The following is a 26120-nucleotide window of genomic DNA, read 5'->3' as shown; positions in this document are numbered from 1 at the left end:
ATGATAATGCTATCAACTGAGCCAGGCTGCCACCTTAAAATACAGTACTAATTATACAATACTACCTTATATAGGGTGATAAAAGTCATGATAACTACAATATTATCTAAATATATGTATTTCATAATTTCTTTAAGACTTATTAGACATTGTAAGGGTATCACAATGTTTTGGTCACCCTGTATATGCAACCTTTATTGGCAACACATTGTATTGGGAATGATCATTTCAGACATTAAACAGACCTGTTTCTGGGATGTGCCTCTATAATGTATCTTGCAGCTCACTTCAGTTAAAAATCTGGTAAACTGATGGCTATTGGCAAGATTAACAATATTGGGTGAATGTTTCAATAGGTATGAAGACACACAAGCTGGTAGAGTGCATAAATGGGTCAACATTGAGTGGTTTGCAACAGGATTCAAAAAGGATTTGCAAATAATCCTAATAATCCTTGCATTTGTTAACTCAGTATTCACATTGGGAGGACATCTCAAAGCGCTACATAGGATTTATGGTAAAGTGTACTTTGTAGGCAAATCTCAAACCTTGCAGCCAACTGAAGGTGCATCAGGTTGATTCAGGGGAATCATGCTCCAATGTGCCTGGAAGGAGGTTCCAGGAGCCATGTCAACAACTCCAAAAACAATAACAACAGTAATTTACTTTTATACAGCGTCCTTCCCATAGGATAACTTCTTGGATTGCTCAGACCCTGTGAGCCATGAGCGCACAAGTTTGATCAGAATATAAGAACTACAAAACAAAACCTTTGTGTTGCAGGTAGCTGGTCCTAAAGTACAATATAATCCTACACTGTATCTCTTAGGTGCCTGAATTGATTTTGTTTTGCGGAATAGCTGCCTAATTCCCTCTTAGATTTGCTATAACAATCTGCCTCCACTTGCTCCCTGGGACAGTCTATATTCACCTCTCTCCATGTCAAATAGTTGAATCTAGATTGACTGTTAGTCTTCTGTCTTTTGATCTTGAATATATTGGCTAAAAGCCTTGCTACTTCATAATTTCCTTTTAAACTTTCCAAGAAATCTTTATACCAATAACGTATCCCAGTTTCTATAAAGTTATTGGGGTTTATTCAGTTCACCTTCCCTCTTCTCATCTTGCGTCCAACTCCTAAGCTTTCAAGCTTGTTCGCTGCCTTTTAAATGTTCCCAGAAATCTTTATATCAATAAAGTATGCCAGTTACTTTAAATTTCATGGAATTGTAATAATTGTGTACCTGTGGCAAACACCAATTTGCTCCATATTGTTGAGGTTTCATGCCATCACACTGAAAAATGTATATATCTGACACGATATCACTTACAAATGTGAGAAATAATTAGAGTAGTTCACAAGGAAATTCTGGAGCTAACTCCCAGCCACTGCAATGCTTGACACGAGGGTTGAGCAGCCCAACCAGTCTTGGTGCTTGTGGCTCTTGTCAATGAGTATCTAACTCTGTTTAGTAGGAGTATGTATGATGTTAGTAAGAGTGTGTAACTCCTGCAGGTATCTGTCCAGTTGAAATTAGGAAGAGGGTAAGAAGAGTAACAATGACTTGTGCTGACAAGTATTTTATCGGTGTGAACTCTCACTCCTTGAATGACAAACATGTCTGCGTGGCAACTAAACAGTCAGCTTCATCTCTGCCAAGGATTGCTCTTGTTGATTACTGGGGTAAAATAAAGGTGAAATGGGCATTAGGCTAGTTATCATTTTCTTGTGTTACTTAGATTTACATAGAAAGAGGCCAGTTAGCCCAATTAGTGTGTGCTGGCATTTCTCCTTTCCAAGCCTTCTAAAAGGCTTCTCTCAATTGACCTTCTCTTGTAGGCAGCAACTCCTGCTGTGATACAATTGTGATACAAGCGCAACATCAGCTCTCAGCCTGGCTCAGTTGGTAACAATCTGACCCCTAATTTAGAAGGTTGCAGAAGGATGTAGAACAAGGCCCATGTCAGGACTTTGAGCTCCAATGCCATACTGGGGGAGCCCTGCATTGCTGGCATCTTATCAAGTTATCTGAAAGCACCTACACAGGATTTTACTTTGAGGGATAGTGACTGGGCATTTGTAGGCAAGTGCAGGAGCCAATTTATGCCAGCCACATCTTCAAGATATCTCAAAGTGCTTCACAGAATATACTGTAAAGTGAAATGACTGTATGTTTTGTGGGCGAAAAGCGGCAGCCAATTGCCCACAGCACTGTCCCACAAACAGTCATGGATTGAGTGAACACATTCTTGAGTGACCAATTTTTTTTTATTATTACCCACAGAAAAGCGATGCGCCAATCAACTAACAAACAGGTTCCTACTTACTGCTAGGTAAATAGAGGCATATGGAGTAAGGAAACTTGCCCAACATTTCTCCCTGCCCGGGAATCAAACCCAGTTTCTTTCGCTTGTGAGGCGAGTGCTCTAACCACTGAGCTACAGGACTCCAAGATTTCTTTCATTTCAGCAAGTTAAGTCACATTCATGTAATACATGTGCATCCTAGTCTTACTTTCTATATGCAGCAATTCAACGATTCACAGCAGTCCAGCTCTTTATATCGTGTTCACAATCCAGCAACCTTTTGGAGTGAAGGTGATGCCAGAACATTAGTTGCTGCAAACAAGACTGAGAAGAGAAAAAGTGTATCCCTATTTTTTTTCCCATTTGCCTGTTTAAGACTACTGAGCCCCTTATCCAATTTAATCTGTTTTGAATTTGACCTAAGAACTGGACTTATAGTTCTGAGGAGCTTGCTAATGATGTGCTACTTTTCAGAGGAGCCTTTGAGCCATGCAGCTAACACCCGATAACACTGCTCACTCCAGTGCTGGCACACTTTGGCTGGTGGGTGCAAAAATGTCTGCTGAAAGGGATCCTAAGTATAAGGTAATAAGCAGTGTTTACTCACAGCTCCATGGTGCAGATAACACAAGAATACAAAGCTGGTTTGTACAGTATATGGGAAACCTAGAATAGAAACAGCAGTAGAAAAAAAGCATGAGCCAGATACAACTCTCAGTGGAGCTAAGTTTAATATTCAAAACATTTATAACATAAAGGTGCAGGAATGCATAATATATATTTTTTTTAAATCCCTCTTTTCTGTTTGCTTGTTGTCTGCTTTAGCATTCTCCCTGCCTGCTTTCTCCTTGTTCCTCTTATGAACTGAATAGGCTGAGTCACTTCCAACGCCACCCTTTACTGTGATGGGAGGATGGTAGGGTGGGTATTCTGGAAGGATGAGATCAGATTAGCCAAAGGGCCTTCTTCGTCCAACTGACTTTGTGATCTTGTGAGGAAGTCAGCTTGTTCCTCCTTGATCTCTCTGTGCTCTCTCCACCATATCTCTTTAAAACTCCTTTAACCCTACCAACCCAGCCTCACCCTTCGCTCAGCCTAGTTCATGTCCCCAGCCCCATTGTCAGGTGGTCTTTCAGTTATTCTGCCCCACTCACTGGAATTCTACCCCGAAGTCCCTCTGGCTCATTCCCTCCCTCCCCTCTTTCAAGGCACTTCTGAAGACCTACCTCTTTCACTGCTCTTTCAGTCACGCTCCCCTCCCACCTCTCCCAACCTCCTCAACTGCCACCTCTAGTTTGAGTGCCCATCCAGCACTATAAATGCTCTTTGGGACATGAAAAGCACTATACAAGAGCTCCGAGACGCTACCTGCCTGAATGGTGTTATATAAATGCAAGTTGTATATAAATATAAACTACTGTATCGTGTTGATATATTGAATCCATCAGTTACCTTTACTTTGTATCTTGTGTTAGTGCATCAGTGCCCTGCAGCTACCTGCAGACTCCTTCTTTGATATTTCATTCATTCATATTGTTTGAAGATGTACAATCTTAAATGACTGGAACCTATGCCTTCATCATTGATTAAAAGGGTTATAAGTGAGGGCCATTGAAATCATTTTCTGAACTGAGTTTCACCAAAATATCTGTTTTTCTCAGTGAAAGTCATTCGGTAATGGGTCTGTGCCAAGAGACAACTATTTAATCTTCGGATTGTGTAGTTGAGAGTAGTTGTATCTTGAAGAGCTCAATCCACTTTGCACAGGTGTCTGTTTGGCCCAGCTGGTAGGACTCTCATCTCTGAGTCAGAAGCTATTGTGTTCAAGCCCTCATCAGAACTTGAGGGCTTAGCCTAGGCTGAAATCAGTGGCTGTGTTTTTAGCCACTGCAGCCCTAATGCTCTGAAACTCCCTGCTGGTTCTCCTCTTTATGTATCTTTAAATCCCACCTTAAGACCTATCTCTTCGACCGCACCTATGGTCAACTTCACCTGACCCTTATCCCTTGCTTAGCATCCAATCTCACCATGCAGAGCTTCAAGACTTCTTGCATGAAGGACACTATATAAATGCAAGTTGTTGTTGTTGAAATTCTTCTGCAATATTGGAAGAGGGCTACATTGTCAGAGGTACATTTCTTTCAGATGAGACATTAAACCGACGTCACATCTGCCTGTTAACGGGAGTGTTAAAGATCCTGTGCCACCAATCTAAAAGAGAAGAGTTTCTTCCAGTGTCCTGGCCAACAATTCTCACTTCCCGACTGTTTCAAAACTGAAGAGTCCTAGCTTGTCTAATCATTGCTCGTAGCTCATTCCTCTTCATGACTGTATTTGTCTACAAAACACTGCCACTTCTAAAGAACTATGAGATTTCTGCAAGTGCAAAGGGACTATAACATGGTTGTTTCTTTCTAGAGCTCACATGGAATCAGATATGAAGCAAAACAAAGTTAGCAGAGGTGGGAGAACAGCATGCCTGAGAAGTGCCTGACTATCAGAAGCTGCTATCAGGCCTCTGCACCAAACAAAGGATTCCATGTGGGCTCCATGTGGGCTCAGTGCTCCAAGATGCTACCCCATGTAAACAGTGCAATATAAATGCAAGTTGTTGTTGTGGTTGATCATGAGGGTGTGCACGCAACATGTGTTTTCAGCACATTGTGTATGCGTTGATACTGCTACAAGCATGTCATTTACTGAATTACTATTTCCAATTGGCTTCTTTTTTCCGTATGCGGGTGAGTGTGAGGCCATTGTATCGCATGTGTTCCCTGTACTGGTGGCTAAAATGTGGTGTACACAGCAGGAATCAAGAAAGAATCTTAAATATCAAATGCATTCAGATAATTGGATATGCATTCACGCCAACCCACAGAATTTGACTGCAAGGGAGTTAAAACGTTACAGTGGTTAGATTTAGCCAAGTCCCATTATGTGCATTGGATATAAAACAGTGCCTACCATTAAATGTTATAATGCCTGTATGCAACTCAATATTTATAGATCCTTATCCAGTATTACGTTTTATACCAATCTCACCCATTAACACTGAAGGGATAATGTTTCACATTTTTGCCCACAAAATACACAGTCAGTCCAGTTTACAATATATTCTGTGAAGTGCTTTGAGATGACTCAATGACCAATTAAGGCTCTATATCAAATGCAAGTATTATTATTATTATTTGATCTCAGCTAGTGTGCACTGAATGTGACCCCTCCCCACTGAGTTAAGGAGAGGATTTGCTTTTCATTTACACCAAAACTGAACTAATCAAGTGGCTGCTAAATCTAGACTAAACTACTTTGTTTTAGGCAACTTTAATGAAGCTCTAACTATGATTAAATTTAGCTCTATGTAAAGTGAGCTTTAACATCAGTCACTATAAAGGTTCTAAAATGTGGTCGCAACTTGCTCTTTTACAATGGAATGTACAGACACCGCATTTATAATTTATCAGCTGTAAACTGTTATGTAACTCCTACTTGAGGTATTATTTTGCTGGACTTAGAATGTGGAGGGGAATATTACACCTGGGTTCCACAACATGCTGTAAGCATTACACTCTTAATGTTTATTTAACTATACTAATAACAATCTAATAATCTGTCTCTGATGCTTCCTGGAGATCACCAAACAGCAGGCCACAGTGTTAATGCTGTTTTTGTTGTATTCTCTTTCAATGTGCTTTCTGTTCAAGTGTATTAGTGATTGCATAAAAAGGGTCTCCATATCAATGATTACAATCTTGTTAAACCGTTGATTAGCAACCATTTGCAAAAACATTACTAAGGTGAATATTCTCAACGTCTGTGATTTTCTAAAAATAATGAATTCTTGAACCAAGCATCATGCTCAGAGTCTTTTCAATCAAATAACTGTTCACTCGAGTTTTTCCTCTCAACCCCATTTCTTAACCTTACAGGGTGGGCTCCCAGGATTACCAGCGTCCCAATGCATAAACCATCTCGAGAGCAAACAAAAGAAAGTGCAAGAAGGAATTGAGCAAATGTTTCCTAAGGTAGGTGCCAAACCTGCAGCCCCATTTAACTGTGTTTCTCAGTGGCAGCTACAATGGCCAGTGTTGGGATTAATACTTCTTTTCCTCTCCAGCTAATTAATTGTTGTCACCTAAAGTGAGTAGGTGCTGAAAATACCGCTTGGATCCATAGGGGGGGGATTCCCTCCTACAAATCCCAGGAGGGAAATTGAAGCTCTTGTGAATGAAGTGTCAGTGAGGGTGGGGGGAATCTAGCATTAGCCATTGCTTCTTGACACTTAGGAGATAAAGAGCAGTAACACATTGCATGTATTGTTGAAGAGATACATTTGCAAAACCTGAAGACAGATTAAAGAAATCTGTAAGAAAATGGGAGGGGAGGGGGCTGATGGGGAACGCCACCATCTCAACTTGTGTGTAGTGGTGCCGAAGTAGAAAGGCATACTGGGTCGGATTGTTATTTGAGAATATTTTTTCACATGTTACTGTCAAAGTCAACTCAGTGCTACAGAAGCAGGGTTACATTAGAGCCTGCTAAAAAGTGGGTAAACAAAAGCCAGCCTGGCGGTCAGAAGAATTGGCAGGGACATTACTCACTAACTGCCTATGCAGCCCTTTGCCCTGGCAGGTGGGATGCTATCCTCTGTGGGGAGAAAAATGGTGATGTGTGATGCAATAATTATCATTGATGATATTAGCACATTGTCAAAAATTCCACCCATGTCAATGCCTCAGTCGATGACTGGCTCCGAGTGACCTCTTGCTACTCCGCCCCCCCCCCCCCCCCCCCCCCCGAGTTTGTCACAATGTTTGGGTGAGAGGTTGACCATTGTAGGCCATCCCCCCACCTCATGCTCCCCATGAGAAGCTCAATCCAGCTTTAAAATACAAGGAACACAGTTAGTATTTTCCTGAAAAATCAAAGAAAACAGAGCTGGACATAATAATCCTTGCATTTGATATAGCACCTTATCATGTCTTCAAGACGTCTCAAAGCTCTTCACAGAATATACTGTAAAGTGAATTGACTGTATATTTTGGGGGTGACACGCGCCGGCCAATCACGCACAGCAGTGTCCCACAAACAGTCATGTTTGTGGTAGTCGTGTTTGTGGCATGTTTAGGCATTTTACTTAATTGAAGTACAGCAACTTGCATTTATATAGAACCTTTCACGTAGGGTAATGTCTAGGAGCATTTAAGACTACCCCCACCCCCACTCCGCCCCCCCAAAGGAAACACTGAAGGAGGCATCTCAAACGTCTTTTAGTGAGGGTAGATGAAATATGTAACCTGTGCAGTATTTGGCATTACAGGTTTATCTTTCGAGGTGTTTATTTGCCCACAAAACACACAGTCACTACACTATTTTGTGCAGGTCAGACTCCTTCGACTGTGTTTTTAATCAGTGTCTGATTAAAAGTCATCAGATGTTGTAACAATAGTTGCTGTTCAACATGGGCATATTCTCCGTGAAGTTTTACCAGAATATTAAGTGTTTAAAGAAATATTTAGAAAAATATGAAGTTTGCAGTCTGATTTCTCATAGGAAAGAGCAGATAGTAACATTGCAGCAACATTAGAAACACTGAGAATCTAACAAGCACTGGAAAATCTTTAACTCTACTGTGTGACAAACCCACAGTTTGTAAAGCCCACAACCATCAGCAGTTTTCTTAGCCACTGTAAAAGTTAACCTTACTGTAGCAAAAAGCTGAAAATGTAGGCAAGTGTAAGGATATAGAAAGGTGATGCATTCTAAACACTTGTGAATTTAGTCAAGCCCCAGATATCCCTTCAACCCCTGTGCTCCTTCGACTGTGTTGCAGGATTTAAATCAAATATCTTTCAGGGAATCCTGCTCAGTTCAACCCTGCAAATACTTTACATTCAAGCCTTCTGTTGAAAGATTCTAGTCAATACTTAAAGAATAAGAGTTCTAACTTCTCTCATGGTAAAAGAATGATTTGAGGTCCAAAATTTCACCTAGTTTAGATTTTGTCTCAAAATTCAAGATCATGCAGTACCATGGAAAGGAAATATTTAAATTCAGTCTTAATTAGAAAGCCAGTTCTTGTCAAGAACTGCAGAAAAACTGACATTTAAATAAGACTGAATTTAAGAATTTTCCACAAACTCTGCGCAATCTTAAATTTTAAGACAAAAAATCTTACAAGCCAAGACAAGGTGACTTTTGATGTTTTAGACAAGCATTAAGCTTTTACGAATAAAGTATTCAAGGTTAGCTGGAATAAAAAATAGGGTTTCCCATGTGCTCTTCACTAGCTCTCACACTTTTTACATCCATTGCTTGGAACAGGAGCATGTTAGATCCTCGTAGATTAAGTCGGGACCTTCATTGTCTGTTAATAATAATCCTTACATTTAAGATAGTGCCTTTCCCACCAGGAAGAAATCTGACAGTGCTTCACAGGATATACGGTAAAGTGTATTTTGTCGGCAAACAAGGCAACCAATTTGAGCACAGCAATCTCCCACAAACAGCCACAAAGTGAATGATCAATTTTATTTATTCACAGCTTTATCCTACTTATTTATCCTCCTTATGAAATTGACATTCTAATCATTTGGATCAGGTTGCTGAAATAAATTGTACGCTGCTATTTCTGAATATTGTACTGAGGTCATTTCAGACAGTGTTGACTGTGTGAGCAAATAATAATTATCCTTGCATTTGGCACAAAGCCTTTCACATCAGGAGGATGCGCCAAAGTACTTCACAGAATTTATTGTGAATTAGAGTAACCTTGTATTTTTTTGTAGGCGAACACAGCAGCCAATTGCACACATCAATATTCCACAAACAGCCATGAAATGAATGACCAATTTTATTTTGGGGGTTATTGGCCAGGGCACCGGGAGAAACTCTCTTCTCTTTTCGAATAGCACAATAGGATCGTTAAAGTCCATCTGAACAAGCAGACGGGACCTTGGTTTAACATCTCATACAAAGGACGGCACCTCAGACAATGCAACAACTCCCCAGCACTGCATTGGAGTGACAACTTAGACTATGTGAGTTCAATTCCTGACGTGGGATTTGTACCCACAACCTTCTGGCTCTGAGGCGAGAGTGCACCATTGAGCCAAACGGAATTTGAAAGGATTTAGACTTATTAGATGATGAGATGGATGTGTCTGAATGGAATTATTTAAGGAATTGGAACAGGTAGGTTAGATGGTTCAATCACCTCCTCCTGCCTGAAACTTTTACTTTTTACTTTTTTAACATATATCTAGGTGTCAGTTTCGCTCAGTTATTAATACTTTCACATCTCAGTCAGAACATTGTGGGTATAAGCCTAAAGTTTGGACTTGAGCTCATAGGCAAGAATTGTGAGTAGGAGTTTCATGTGAATTGACAATAATAATAATAATAACCCTTGCATTTGATATAGCGCTTTATCGCGTCTTGGAGACATCTCAAAATGCTTCAACGGATATACTGTAAAGTGGATTGACTATGCATTTTGTACTGTTTATACCCGTTAAGGCTTGATCTAGGCAGATTGCCACCAAACTGTTCCAGCTCATTACCATCACTTACCCCCAGACTATTTACAGGTCAGTCTCAAATGATTCTGCAAGTGCACAGCCTTCTTTCACGTTGGTGTTTTGTTAAACACTTACAATGGCAATAGTTTCAGTTGGGCTGTGCTCTTTTGTTGACTCTTCTGAATCTGCAGACCTGTTCTTTAATCCATTCATTTTTTAGGCCCTGGCAATAGTGAACAAGGTCATTAAACCAGCTTAAAGTGAAGGGTATGTGTGGTGTCAATGGTCCCTCTCTGAAAAATAAGTGTCTCACCTTCAGACAAGCTACTATTGTCAACATCTCAGTGGGGTGGGGTGGGGGGGGGGAGTGGGTAGGGTAGAGAGGCAGAACAGAAGACTTATATAAAAAAATGCTGACACCTGCCCATGATGATTCACTGTAAGTTTATGGGCTGTGAGGAGGCAAGTTTAACACTGTGATATACAAGTCGAGCTAACAGCTGCAGGATGGCAAGGGTGATGTGGGGGGAGGGAGACAGGAAAGGAATCTGGGGCAGAAGAAAAGGACGTGAAGATTCACTTTTACCTTTGATGTTTACAAGAGGCTGGGCTCACTTCTACTTCCTTTTTCTAATTAGTTGTCTCAGGTACTTTCCGGCGCTCGCTGTCTTATTAAATAAAATCCAAAACATTGACTTCCCAACTGATTCTCCTCACCCCTTCTCTTTTATTTTACAGGAAAATAGTTGAATTTGGATTAGAAGGCTAAAGAAGGCTAATGCTATGCTGAATGTTTTTATACACAGGGGCATAGAGTACAACGGTAGAGAAACTATGCTAAGTTTGTATAAATCATTGCACCTGGAGTTTTGCATCCAGTTCTGGGCACCTCACTTCAGGAAAGATGTTAAGGCCTTGGAGAGGGTGCAGAGGAGATTTAGAAGAATGATTCCAGAGATGAAGGACTAATGTTATTTCATTGGAGCAGACAAGGTTGAGGGCGATCTAATTGAGATCTATAAAATTATGAGGGTTTTTGTTAGAGAGAGCCTATTTCCATTGATGGGAAGTAAGTAACTAGGGGACATAATTGTAAGATAGCCACAAGAAGAACAAAAGAAGAACTTAGGAGGAATTTTTTCATCCAGAGAATAGTTGGGATGTAGAACGTTCTGCTGAGTAGGGTGGACGAGACCTAGTCTATTGTAGCTTTCAAGAGGGAAGTAGATAGGCACCTGAAAGGGAAGTATATAGGCATCTGAGAGTGAGGTGCTTGAATCGCTATGGGGATAAAATGGGACGGTAGGATTGAAGTGATGTCTTTGTTCTGTGAGCCGGTGCAGTCTCGATAGGCCTAATGGCCTCCTTTTGCACTGTAGATTTTTATGTTTCTATCTCTCTTATTTCAGCTTAATTGTTTACATTTCCTAAATTAATTCCAAGACCAAAATATTCTACTTCCATAATGGTATCATCGTCACCAGTATTATGGAAGGTGCTCACTGCAAGATCAACCTATGTCTAGTGCCCAACACTAGCTCATTCTCTCCCTCTTTGTCTCCTGAAAACACTGACTCTTGCTGGAGTAGAATTCTTCACACAATAGCCTACATGGTATTATTGCTATTCAAGCCTGGCCAATTTCTTCTTAACCTACATCTCCATCTAAATAAAATTAGTCACATTCCATGGATGTTTGTGGGGACATTGTTGTGTGCGAATTGCCTGCTGCATTTGACCACAAAATACACAGAATCACACCACATTATAGCATATCCTAATGCCTGACTGTTCAGTGCCTTGAGATGTCTTCCCAATCTGAAAGGTGCCTTACAAATGTAATTTTGTATGGTATTGGATCCTGCTTTCAGTTGTCTTGATGCTATAGGCGTTATATTAAATGCAAGGGTTATTATTTGTTATTATTACACATGGATACTTCCAGAAGTCACTTTGTGAGGATCAGGATTGGAGACCCTGCCTGATTTTCACTTTCTTAGCCCAGGGGTGCAATTTAACACCTCAGCTCCAATCCTGGTGGAGATCATAATGGACAATTTGATGGCCTGTTGACCATAATGGACAATTTTAACAGGAGGGATGGTGGCAAAATCTTAGCTTCCATCAGCTTTCCTCGAAAACCCAAAACACTCTACCCTCAAACAGCTAGTGGAGGGAATTTGCATTATTATAGCACATTATTATGCCTCAAATGCTTCACGGTCAATTTTGGTTAATTTCTGTGTGGACCTCAGAAAGAAAGAAACACATCTGTCAAGCGTCTTGTCAAGTGACTGCCAGGATGGTGGAAGGCGAAATGAATGGACCTTGGTCTTCTAACACTGAGCAAATTCTTATTTTCTTATATAAAAATAATATTCCTTACATTTGATATAGAGCCTTTCATGTGTGGAGGACGTCTCAAAGTGTTTCACAGGATTTACTGTAAAGTATAGTGACTGTATTTTACAATTATCATTGTCAAGTGGATTGACTGTTTTAGTAGATAAATATGCAGCTGTTTTTGCACCACCAAGCTTCCACAAGCAGCTAATGAGGGTCACCTGAAGCACAGGTAGATGGGAACTTGGTTTAACGTCTCATTCAAAGGTCGATACCTCTGCCAATGCAGTGCTCCTCCAGCACTGCATCAAAGTGTCCTGATGTGAGGTCTATGAATCTCTGACCTGGAGTCAAGAGTGCGCCAACTGAGCAAGTTGAGTTAAGCCAGTGTTCCTCACCAGCACTGAAATGTCAGCATCTGTGCAAGATCAAAAGCATCGCCAGCCAGCTCAATAGCCGCAGCCTGCAGCTTTGGGGTGAAAGCATCTTGATGAAGGTGGGGGAGGTGACGGATGTGGGGGAGAGCGCCATGTTTTTCCATGGCAGTTATCACTGGTACATCTCCAGAAGCGGAATGTACCATGTTGTCAATCACATCACACACTGCATCGTTCACACCTTTTTAAAAGATTGTGGAATTGTTATTTTAAATTGACACTGAAGTCTACCGTCCACTTTGTGCCTGATGCCTGCAGACACCTGCCCCTCAGGCTAGGTCTCCCAGATGTTACACCTAACCAATGTTTAAAGTGTAAATGTGTGTTGCTGGATCCAGGACTGATATGCGCCATAATTGGAGTGTTGTGCCTTTTGACACTCCTGGAGCTATCTGCTTCCAGCAATGATGTGATCCAGAGCAGAAATAAAAGGAAAATTGCTAATCCTGGAGATCTAAAGATTTGGAAGATCTGGAAACCAGAAACACTGTAAAGGTGTCAGCCTGGCTTAATGACATCACTCTTGTCTCTTGGTCTGACGGTTTTAGGTTCAAACCCTACGTCAGTACTTTGAGCTGACAGTCTAGACTGACATACCAGTAGAGTTGTTTTACTGGTATGGTTTCAGTATATTGTACAAATTACCGCTGTTTGACCCTTGACAATGAGTGTCAGCAGGCTATGTAGTCATCAAAGGTATCTCAGCTGTACTGTATCTGTCTGATTTGTAGCTTCCTGTTAGACTTTTTAGACAGAAATAAAAAGCAAAAACCTGACTGATACTTCCCATTTTCTAACCCTAGAAGCACGAAACTCCCAACTGCTGCTCCACCTGAGCTCAGATAACTAAGCACATTCCACGATTCAAATCCCCAAGTATTTGGGTTGTATGCAGTCTAATATTGTCTTTATCCAGTAGCTCATCGGAGGAGCTACAGAATTAGATGCCTAATTCTAATATACTTGGAAAGACCTGAAAGGCTAGACGGATATGCAGTGGGGTGGATTCATACCTCTGATGAGTCAGCATTGACTTGCCTGCAGCATTTGATTGAAAAAGATAACAAATGGATCCCACAGCTTTTTGAACAGGCCTAGACTAAGCTGGTTATATCCACTATCACTGTATCCCACTTCAGAGCTATTGGAGCCACAGAACATGGTAGATGGTGGGTGGGTGGGGGGAGTGGAGGGAGAGGCATTACATTACATTTTAGCTCATGGTATTACATTTCAACAACAACAGCAAATTGTCTTTATGTAGCGCATTTCACATCGGTAGGACAGCACCTCTGATAATGACACTATCCCCATCTTCACCCGACTCCACTGGCTTCCCATCACACAGAGGATACAGTTCAAGGTCCTGGTTCTCACCTTCAAACACCTCCATGGTCTTTCTCCCCCCTACCTCTGCAACCTCCTAACTACTTACCATCCTGCTCGCTCCCTCCACACAGTGGGCTCTGGCCTACTTCATGTTCCCTGCCTTGCTCGCCCCACTATTGGCGGGCAGGCTTTCTGCCACTCAGCCCCCACCCACTGGAACTCCATCCTGCAGTCCCCTTTCAAGATCCATCTCAAGAATTTCCTCTTCCGCTGTGCTTTTGATCACCCTGCTTCCCATCCTACCCTCCACCCTCCCTGATCCAATCTCCAGCTCAGGTCCGAAACTCTGACTATCCAGTGCCTTGGGATGTCTTCCCGACCTGAAAGGTGCTTTACGAATGTAATTTTGTTGTTGTACTAATTGTCCTGCCATGTACAGGAACCAGAGATTGGTGGATTAGTAAAAATTGTAAATTAGTAAAGATTGCTGGATTAGTAAAAATTGTTACAGTCAATCTGGCCGTCCCATCTTTTCAGTTGAAGGGCTTCTATTCTTTTAGAAAATAGGTTCTAATCTCTACAGAATTCCTTAAGAAGGGAAGCTAGAAGAATGTCACAGCAACCCAAGGAACTGCTCTGACAAAATTTGCTTTCAGGGCTGAGTTGCCAAGGGTGATTTAAATGGCATATTAGATACAATTACTAGATAAGATAATAAATTGTGGAGTGAGACTGGACCATTGAACCTGCTTTTTTCTACAACCATGCAAAACTTACTCTAGGACAGAGTCCAACCCATTCACTTTATGCCCCCTTGCACTAGTGACCTTTCATTAGTGCTTGACGTTACATTTATGATGACAGATTGAGGAAATAATTTTTTGATTAATTTACTATTGGCAGCACATTAAAATGTTATGCATTGTGATAAGCAATGTTCCTGGCTGAGCAGAAAACTAGAAGATGCAATGAATCATGAACAACAACAACAACTTGCACTCATATAGCGCCCTCCAATGTAGTGTCTCAGAGCGCTTCAAAGTGGAGGAGGGTGAATCCGAGCCAGGTGGGGGGTAGATGACTAAAGCATGGTCGAAAAGGAAGGCTTTCAGGCAGGACTTCAAAAAGGGGAGAGAGGCGACAAGGCAGAGGGATTGAGGAAAAGTGTTTCAGAGCTTCGGGGCGTAGTGGCTCAAAGCGCAACCTCCGATGGTAGAGTGGAGGGTGTAAGGGACAAGCATGAGGTGAGTGCCAGTCGAGCGAAGGCGCCGGGTGGTGGATTGGGGAGTGAGGATGTCGGAGAGCTAGGGAGGTACCATGGAGTGAAGAAGGGAGCAGAAAATTACAAAGCATCATAGATTGAATGGGTTGGTGGAACTATGGCAGTTTAATGTTACAAAGTTTGAGGTACAGTAGTACATTATAGTCAAAAGAATATCAGATTGGGATACTTTCTAAATGGGAAAGTGGTGGTGAGGGGGAAAAGTCCAAGTCATACAAAGTCATTGAATTAAATAATTTACATTTTTATAGCCCATTATTGTGTCCAAAGCTTTCAAAAAGGTTCATTCACATGGCTATTTGTGGGACATTGCTGTGCACAAATTAGTTGCTGAGTAAAATATACCTACACTTACAACAAATCCTGTGAAACGGTTTGAGACATTTTTCCAATGTGAAAGACATTATATCAATGTAAGGATTATTATTATTTCAAATATGTCAAACCTTGGAGGGGAGGTAAGCAATGCCTCCTTGGAGCTGAATTGGCTCCAAGGTGATATGATTGTCAAAATCAAGGCAACTATGACTGTCTCAGTGATCCAGTTCCTGAGCCAGGTGGATCCGCAGATACTCCAGCCTAGCTCATTGGCAGGACTTGAAAAGGCAGACCAGTCACTGGGCTCTTTCCACTCAGCTTCCATTAACCCTGCAAACCAACGCCCTGATGGGTAGTATGGTCCTAGCTGGATAAACAACAGGAAAGCTGGCCAGACAATACTTTCAATGGCAAGCTACGCAGTTTTAGCTGGTTAGACTCCAGCAGTTCCCCAGCACACACTCTGGGGTCCCCAGGTCTTGGCTCTTCTCCACCGGCGCCTGATACTCTCTAGAATTGGGTAAGCAGGATGTTTCCCTCCAGGAAGAGAGTGTACATTCCATTCCACTGAACATCTCTGGAATTCCCATGTATAGGCAGGATACATGGAACTCTCAGTTTGGTTTGGATATTCTTAAAAATGCTGATGGGTTTCCATACATGTCAGACACCTGCTGACTGATAAAAGTACTGTCAAGTGTAGTTTCTGTTTTCATGGGCAAACCCGGTGGCCAGTTGTGTTGAAAGGTACGAACAGTCATGAAGTAAAGCAAATGATCAATTTATCTAGAAGATACCAAGAGAAAGTACCTTCCCTCTTTAAAACAGTGTCATAGCATCTTTAATGTCCACATGAAGAACAGCAGACAAGATCTTGGGTTTATCAGCACCAATACCACTTTTGAATGCATCATAGACCATGAGCTCAAATTCCTACGTGGCTTGAACCAACAATCTGCTAAATCAGAGATGAGACTATTACTAATTGAGCTAAGCTGATACTTAATGTTGTACATGTATCAGCTTCTTTTCACTGCATTGGCCAACCACAATCAATCCACCAGCTTCCTTTCCATCCCCATGCCAAATGGTCAGTTTTCAGCAGGCAGAAATCTACGTAGATTTCAGCATTTTTGCTTCTATTGCAGTCCCAACTAGCTTGAGAAGAATGAATGTGACAATTAAAAATAGAAGAGCAACTTATATCACTAGATTGACAGAAACTCACAAGGACCATTGTTGGGAGTGTATTCTGCAGGTAGTCTACCAGTGAAATATAAAATACAAATTTAGCCTGTGTTCTGATGTCCTGTTCAGCAATTCTTAATATAAATTGGTCATTTAATTCATGGCTCTTTGTTTGAGTTCACTGTGGACAAGTTGACTGCCAACAACAACAACCACTGTGCTTGATGGCAATTAATTGTGAAGCACTTTGAAAAGTTTTGATAATAAACCTTGCATTTGATATTAAAGTTGCTGTGTAATTGCAATGAATATTACATCAGGCCAACATCATTATTTGCTCTATTTTACTGATACCTTCTGAATACAATTCAAGAAACAAGTGTTAATATTAATAATATTATTCCATGTAGTTCATATATCACCTTTCAAATAGGGAAGACATCTCAAAGGGCTTTACAGGATATTCTATAATGTGCAGTAGCTGTGTTTTTGTAGGTCAATCTCATCCACCTAGTGAGTGCTCAAACCCGCACTTGTCAAATGTCGAACGACCCACTAGTGACTATCCTGCTTGGAAGGCAGGTGGGGGGGGAGGTCAGCTGAATTGGCTCCAAGGTGACATGCCTGGGCCAGCCCTCTGCAGCAGTCTCGGTAGTCCAGTTCCTGAGCCAGGCAGGTCCGCAGTATTCCAGGGCACTGCTGGGCCTGGCTCATCAGCAAGACTTGGAAGATCAGACCACAACAACAACAACAACAACAACAACAAAATTACATTCATATAGCCCCTTTCACATTGGGAGGACATCCCAAGGCCAGTCACTGGGAGCAGGGAGTCATGCCACTCAGCTCCTGTTAACCCTGCAAGCCAAAGCCCTAACGATTAGGGACAAGCAGCGGGAAAGCTTGCCGGACAGCAATATCAATGACAAGCTATGCATTTTTAGATGGTTAGACTCCTGCAGTACTCCAACGCACACTCTCGGATCCCCAGGCCTTGGCTCTGGCCAACCTGCGACTAATACTTGCCGGAATTAGGTAAGCGGGATGTGTCCCTCCAGGGAGAGAGTGTGCATTCCTTTCCAACAGTCTATCTCTGGAATTTCCATGTGTTTGGACACTCCTAAGCATGTTGATGGGTTTCCGTATGTGTCAGACACTCGGCTGACCAAAACAAATTGTAGGTGAATGTTGATAAAGAGTGTTTACTTAACTGTGTACCAATGAAAATGTAATCCGTTGATGCATCAGCTTTGTTAAAGTACCATCGTCGCACATTGGGTATTTAAATGCACAATAAATTCCCGGAAAAACCAGGAAAGCATTTCTGCAGAAATTCACCTCAAATTCACTATGTTGTATATTAAAGTACATTAGTTCCGTGACAGAGCTTTATTTGTTGTACCAGAAACAAATGCATAACATTTATTTGCTCTTCCTCATATTTTTAAACTTAAGCTTCCCTTGTGTGTATTTCTCTTGTCCCTCTGTGTAAATCTCCCTATGTCATACACTTACTCCTGATTCAAAGTAGGTGACCTGCTCCTATGCTGCTGACAATTCTATTTCGTAACTAGCTACTATGAGAATCACAAGAGGCACGCACCAGATACACATCAACTCTTAAGCTGTCTGCGGAGAACTGACTCATACCTGCTTAATGCTTATCCCCACCCCACCCCACCACCACCAGAGATCAAGATCAGTATTTAGTATGTGAGGAGTTCTGGATGTGAAATGATGTTTCACCAACAGACCCGCTAATGCCAAGCATTACTCATTAGGTCAAAAGTGGCAGCCATCCTCTTTGTTTCAAAAATGTCCAAATTCCTGACTGTCCAGCGCCTTGGGACGTCTTCCCAATGTGAAAGGTGCTGTAAAAATGTAATTTGTTGTTTTTTTAATGTAAAAGAATTGCTGTGCACAAGTTGGCTGCCGTGTTCACCCATAAGACACACAGTCACTGGACTTTACAATATATCCTGTGACATGCTTTGGGATGGCCCCCATATGAGAGGCGCTATACTAAATGTAAGTATTATTAAAAATAAACACAGGTCCATTGAGATAAAATTCCACTAGCCAATAAAGTTATCAATTCGAACTCCCAATATAACGGGAGAGAAATTCCATCTGGGTCCAGATTTACTCCAGTTTCTCAGCAACTTAGAGCATCTAGAATTCGACAAGTTCTTGTTTATTGTCTTCATATTGAAGCCAGTTTTCTGTAAGTTCTTTTGAGAATCACAGAAAAGCAGTTTCAAAGAAAGACTGAATTCAATAATATGCTAAATTCTACATTCTCCGAATTGCTAAGACAATAAGAATAAATTTGGACCCAGCTGGAATTTCTCCCTTATAAATGACAAATTCCATTATAAGTTTATAGGGAAATCACACTTTTAGCGTACAATCGCAAGGCTGGTAATTTTACCAATTAATGGAATAGCACCCTTTGTATGTTTTAATCAGGTTTTCATATTTGTAATAACAATAATTCTTGCATTTGATATAGCACCTTATCACATCATTCAAACGTCGCAAAGCGCTTCATATGATGTACTATAAAGTGGATTGACTGTATTTTGTGGAGAAATGCAAAATTTTTCTCTGATGTTGTCAGCTCTACTGACCAATCCATATGTTATCATTGTAATATGCAACACCATCAGATTGCCCCATTGTGTTTTTTTAAATAGAAGTAACTATGTAATACTGTATCATTTTTGCACCTGAATATTTATACTACTTGTAAATCAATTATAATGTTGCTCTGCCTGGTGCATTTCTTCTTCACAGCTTGTGGCTCCCCAACCCTTTTCCTTCCAAGTGATTTTAAACAAGCAGATCAAGGCCCAGACTGTGGTAAGTTGCAGACAGAAGGTTAGGATGCCTTCACTCCAGAAGGCCTTGTGTTGTAATGTTTACTTGTGTCCTTTCATGATTCCGTCTGGCGGAGGACAAGGTGTGACTGTAACAATTGGCGAAAGCTTGCAGAAAACAGGCAGAAAAATGAATGAGAAAAAAAGAAAAGCAGACGAATTCTCCTCTTTATCATGGTAATAGCAATTAGTAAGTTGTGGAGAATGGGCCTAAACAATAGAATGGGTTGCATAGGCCACCACAGTATATACTGCTTCCTGCTTCACGGAGTCTCTATACACTTTTACTGAGGTAACACATACACAGAGCTGGAAACTACAAAGCTTTCTCACAGCATCAAAGAAACAGGGCTTCACTTCCTTCAGCTGTGTGAGGCACCTTTAACTCATCAATATGCATACCTTAATATACTGTAAATCCTAAATACTCCAAAATTTTTAAATCATTTACGGACTACAAATGCATACTGATCTGGTAGTCTTAGCACAGGGGTGCCACGAGGAGGGAATTATTTCCCATTTTTCTTTTTCGATGAAATAAATTTGACTATTTATCCGTAAGTAGGTTTAATATGCATATGTTATGCCGTTGATTCAAAAGAGGAAAAACAGCAATTTATAATAGGAGTTACAGTTACAAATTGTATAATGTATTACTTATTATCTGATCAACTTGACTTTGTCATTTGTGTGTTGGTATATATGTTCCTTCCACAGAGAGAGAGAGCGAGAAACAGAGGTAGGTGGGTAGGTAGATAAAGCACAATACTAATGTTGAACTGGTTTCACTTATCGTCCGGACCTCTAGTGATGCCTCTAATGAGTTTCCACATAGGCACTAAGATCTGAATGTCACCTCACAAGTATTGCAATGGTGTTAAAACCTTTGCACATTCGAGAGTTGCCACTTCTTTGGGTGTTCTTGTTACACTAGTGATGGTAGCAGAGACTAGGAGTTGTGCCAGAAAACCAGATGACTTTGCTGGTGTTTTTTCCGTTAGCCACCACTAGTGGGGCAGAGGGGGGTGGACGACATGCCTTGCAGAGTGAAGGAAGTGGCTGGAGATGATTGCAGAGGTAGCATGGGACAAGAGCGTGGAGGGATATGAAGGTCAGAACGAGGATCTTGAAATCAACCCTCTGGGAGCGGAGAACCAATGAGGATAAGATAATAAAAAATAAATAATAAGATTTACATTTGGTGTAGTGCCTTTGATGTTGGGAGGTGTGAAAAGATGTGAATGAGGATGGGGATAATGGTTACATGGAGTCTTGAGATACGGGCTTTATGGATCTGGATGAGCTGGAACCTCTGGGAGTGAAACTAGGGAGACCAGTGAGAAGTGTGCGTCTGGACAGTGAGGATCACAAGGTCACAGAAGTGATTTAGGTGGAGAAGCCGTTCAGTCAATTTCATCTCATCCTTTCAGAATACCCACCACTATACTCCCACTCCAGCATTATGCTGGTTCTTAAAGAGACCAGTGCTGGCCTCATCATCCCTCCTTGGTAACCCATTCCAGACATTAAAATTGCCTGTTGGTGTCTGTCCTGAAGTTGTCCTTTGAAACTTTGAACCTGAGTCCCCTTTCTCTGCTGTCTTAATGTATCCAAAAGATGTGTTCTGGGTTAAGTTTCTTAATCTCATTTAAAATCTTATAAACCTCTATCAGGTCCCTCTGGGACATCTTTTCAAGGCTGCTGTGTCACCACAGGGTGGGTGAATGGGGGAAATCAACTGAGCTCACCCAATCTTGCCCTCACCCAATCTCCACACAAGAACACTTTCCGACAGAAGTTGTTGTGTAGTGATGCAGAGTTGGGATGTGATATAGAGTTGGAGTCCTGCTTGATTTTTCCCTCACCAGCCCAGAGACAGTAAGGCTACCTTGAATGCTTCTACTAATTCTCTCTCCCTCCCGCCCACCCCACAAAATAACCTTAGAAGAGATCCAAAGAATTGATCTTGCCATATACATCATATAAGTTACAACATATTGATACAGCACAGACATGATGGGCTGAATGACCTCTTTCTGTACTGTATAATTCTATGATTCTATGGTACCTTATATTATATGCCCTCATTGCTCAGAAAGTCTGCTCAGTGAGGAGATGAGCCACTTAGGTCCCTGATTCAATCTCTGGGCTATGCTGAGTTAGATGATCTCTGCAGGAATATGGTTTGGGTGGTATAATTGACTCTCAGAACCGTGTATTGTGCAATGAAAATATCAGGCAGGATTCCCACTCCTCACTGTTATCTACTGTCACACACTGTCTACCAGAAACTGCTCATCATGTATGAAAGTCCAATGAGAACATATTTGGGTCATGGCTTCTATGCTCTCCACTGGGGTTAAAAATGCGGTGTCCACCACAGGATTTGAAGAGGATTTGTAAATATCAACTCCTGATGATAATTGGATGTGCATTACAATGACCCACTAAAAATCTGCTTTGACACGTCAGGAAGAGATTATGCTTTGGACTCCACTGGCAAAATCTTTTAATATGACAGTCATATCACAGCCATCTGTACTCATTTGACATCTGCACATGTCAAGAAAACAGAAAAGGTGTCTTGATCCTGTAGTTGGCTGATATTCCCCCCCCCCGAGCCCAGTATCACTAAGTCAAAGTGTAGTGTCCACACTAAGATCAACAAACACAGCAGAGCCTGGGATTTGAACCTGCGGCTTCCAATCTGTGTGGCCTTGCGTTGGAGAAAATGGTGCTTTTGCCAAAGGGATTATTGGGGCAGCAGGCTCAGCTCTAGTAATGTAAACAAATATTCTGCAGTGCTGCAGAATGAGAGGAGTTGGTTCATTTTAATTATTTGTGAAGTCCTGTAGCATATTTTTTAGAGCACTCATCTCTCAAGGGAGAGGACCCGGGTTCGATTCCCAGGCACAACGAAACCTTAGGCAAGTTTCTTTACACACTCACAAAATATACAGTCAATTCACTTTTCAGTATATTGTGAAGGGCTTTGAGACATCTCAAAGATGTGATAAGGCACTATATCAAATGCAAGTATTATTGTATTATTATATTACTGTTGCTCCACATGCCTCTGTACAACAACAACAAGCTATACAAATGTAATCTTGTTGTTGTTGTTGTTTACCTAGCAATAAGTAGAAGCCCGGTTATTTGTAATTGGCGGATCACTTTCCGGGGATAATAATCCCTCCCACCCTCCAAAAAATAATTTTGGTCACTCAATCCACGACTGTTAATGGGACACTGCAGTGCGTAATTGGCTGTTGTGTTTTGCCCACAAAATATACAATCAATCCACTTTACAGTATATTCTGTGAAGTGCTTTGACATGTTTCAACAACATGATAAGGCTCTATATCAAATGCAAGGATTATAATTATTTGTACATGTTGATGTACCCCAACTGCTTCACAGAGCTTCTCCATTAAGGTTTCCACCCATTCCGTCTTGGGCAGTCTTTAGAGACATTCCTTTCCATCTCCGTTATCCTGCTAGGCACCGATTGAGTGCTTCATGGAAAGCTTGAGTTTTTCATGTCCTCAGGGGAGCTGCTGGATGTCTGATGAGTGTCTGCAGAGAGTACCAGACCCCAGAGAAGGAATGTAAGTGTAGGCAGACCTGTGACCTTGGCGACACCCCTAATGTTAGTGAAGTTTCCCTGCAATTTACACCTGAGTGATGTGAATACCCTTGTAAGGCTGATGACCTGTCTGTGAGCAACGGCACCATGAACTTATTACTGCTTTCAGAATGCTACCTATAATGTTGTCTATGGTTCTTGATTAATTTGTTGCTATTTTCACCTACTCATATTTCCCCCATCTTTCTCCTTTTTGAACTCCCCACAGTTGACTGTGATTCTTTTTGCACAGTTGCGCAATTAGCTGCTGCGTTTCGCTCATAAAATATACAGTCACTATACTTTACAGTGTATTCTATGAAGCTCTTTGAGATGTCTCGAAGAAATGATAAGGTGCTATATCAAATGCAAAGATCATTATTATTATTGACTGTTTCTGTCCCATTCCCTTTTCACTGCTGTGCACTTTGCTGCTCAGGTAGGTTGTCACTGCTGCCATCCATTGGAGATTGCCGCTGCTCATCCCCATTTCCATGCAGCTTTTTCCCATGTTTTCTCTAGAGAGAGTTCAGATAAGGAACATTGTTATGTGTGGGCTAACTCTAGTTTGCCCAAGGCAGAGGCTAAGGAAAACACTCTCTTCTGAGTGCTCTTCTTGGTATCCACATCAAACTCTGTACTGCTATCACTCCAGTCCTAGCCAGGCTCCACTGGTTCCCTGGTACAGAATGGATTGACTTCAAGATCCTCATAATCATTTATAAATCGCTTCACGGCTTGGTAACTCTCTACCTCTCTAAGCTGCCTTCTCACCACTCAACTAGCTACTGGCTCCGCTCAGCTGGCTCCAGCATCCTGCTTGTCCCTCATCCCCTCTGCTCTATCATTGGTGGCCTTGCTTTCAACCACTATGGCCCCAAACTATGGAACTGTCTCCCTCAATTTCTTCACCTTGATTCCTCCTTGCCCATCATAGATCACACCTGAAGAATTCCTCTTTGGTTGTGCCTACAGTCACCTCCCCCCTCCTCCCGGCATGAAACTTCAGTATTTGTTAAGCACTCTGAGACGCTACCCCTCATGAAGGGCACCAGATAAATGCAAGTTGTTGTTGCTGAAATAATGATGGACATTCATGAGGTGCAAGAGTCACATCTGCTTAAGTATATGAAAACGAAAAATCCTATCCTATCTCCTCCCCCGGCCCCAATCCAGGAACTATTTGATTTAAACTCAGACACTGCAAGAGAATTGCCGATAACTCTCAAGTACTTCATTCTTCACAAAGGAGCTAGACAATATGTGCCAGCACGTTGAGCAACAACTTGCATTTATATAACGGCCCTCACACAGGGTAGCGTTACAGAATGCTTAAGGTGAGGGTTTCACAACAACAACAACAAAATTACATTTGTATAGCACCTTTCACATCGGGAGGACGTCCCAAGGTGCTGGACAGTCAGTGTTTTGGACCCGAGCTGGTGGTCGGGATTGGGGAGGATGGAGGGCAGGGGGGGAAGGAGAGTGATCGAAAGCATGGTCGAAGAGGAGGGTCTTGAGATGAGTCTTGAAGCAGGCAAGGGAGGGGATGAGGTGGAGGGACTGCGGGATGGAGTTACAGAGGGTGGGGTCAGACTGGCAGAAGGCCTGACCCCCAATGATGATGGGCGAAGCCAGGGATGTGAAGCAGGCCGGAGCCCGCTGAGCGGAGGGAACGGGTAGGTTGGTATGGGTTTAGGAGGTCACAGAGATAGGGAGGAGCATGGCCATGGATGGTTTGAAGGTCGTAATTGATTGAGGTGGAGCGCATCACAGTCAAGCTTCACTCAGCAGGCACTAAATAGAGGAGGTTACTAAATAGCAATCAGAAATTCTGTCAGATGCCCTTTCCTCTTCCTAGATCAGGGATGCTGAAGCCAATTTTCTCTGCATATACCTTCTGCCTCCCTTACATTGCCATTCCAGCTAATTCAGTGTGAATCATGGATACGACTTGAACCTTCCTGGTGTGTCAGACCACACGTGTTGCATTTCTTCACTATGTTTTTGAAATAGTCCTTCATATTTTTCATATTTGTATTAATTTCCCTGTCCTGAAGGCTGAAATATGGTTTGCAGTGGAGCTAAGCATCCTCTGGTACATCAGGGATAGGGCCTGTGCACATGCACATTTCTTTTTAATAGAACAGGGCACCTAAACCCACAATGACCTAAAATAAGTTTAATAAATAAAATAATCCTTGCATTTCAGTGCCTAAATATGACGTTGTCAAAGTGCAGTGCAGTGACTGTATTTTATGAGCAAACTCGGTAGTCAATTTGCATATTACAATGTCTGCAAGCAACCATTAAGTGAATAACCAAATTTACTCACAGGATTCATTGGCCAGGTCACTAGGAGAAACTCCCTTCTCTTTTTGAATAGTGCCATGGGAATTTTAACGTCCAACTGAATGTCTCATTGAAGGATGATACCTCCAATAATGCAACAGTCCCAGAATTGATTGCATTGGAGTATTAGCCTAGACTATGAGTTTAAAATCCTGGCTTAGGGCTTGAACTCACAACCTTCAAGTGCAAATGCAACCAACTAAACCAGGTTGGCACCTAATTTGAGGCAGTATTACAAACTCATTTGTTTTTATTTTTTACCATAGGCCAGAGATCAAACCTGGGATCTTCTATTCTTTATAGCTCAGGACCTCACTTTATAACAACATTCTCTTCATTTCTGTTTAATCTCATTTTGTAAAGAACTTCGAGAACTTCTTTTATGAGAAATGTACCATATAAAGGTAGATGTGATGCTTTTTCCTGTTTCTAGTTATTCTTATTGTCTTATATTTGCTTTGTACTTGTATGTTATCAGAAGAAATACCTTGAGAAGATGAAGCAGAAGATAAATTCTAGAGAGATACGTCGTAACCAACT

The 26120-nt window shown here is 41.6% G+C and overlaps 1 long non-coding RNA gene across 1 annotated transcript; it reads left to right on the top strand.

The window, feature by feature from the left end:
* Window positions 1-6242: 6242 nt before the first annotated feature.
* LOC103179190 lies at window positions 6243-26119 on the top strand. The gene is made up of 3 exons (XR_487951.1): window positions 6243-6332; window positions 19521-19586; window positions 26059-26119. It is a non-coding gene; the product is annotated as an uncharacterized LOC103179190 (long non-coding RNA).
* The last annotated feature ends 1 nt before the right edge of the window (window position 26120 follows it).

The sequence above is a fragment of the Callorhinchus milii genome, unplaced genomic scaffold (genome assembly GCF_018977255.1).
Source record: "Callorhinchus milii isolate IMCB2004 unplaced genomic scaffold, IMCB_Cmil_1.0 Scaffold3, whole genome shotgun sequence".
In the NCBI taxonomy this organism is placed as follows: Eukaryota; Metazoa; Chordata; class Chondrichthyes; order Chimaeriformes; family Callorhinchidae; genus Callorhinchus; species Callorhinchus milii.
The sequence above is the reverse complement of the archived record's forward strand: the minus strand, read 5'-3'. Positions and strand labels throughout refer to the sequence as shown.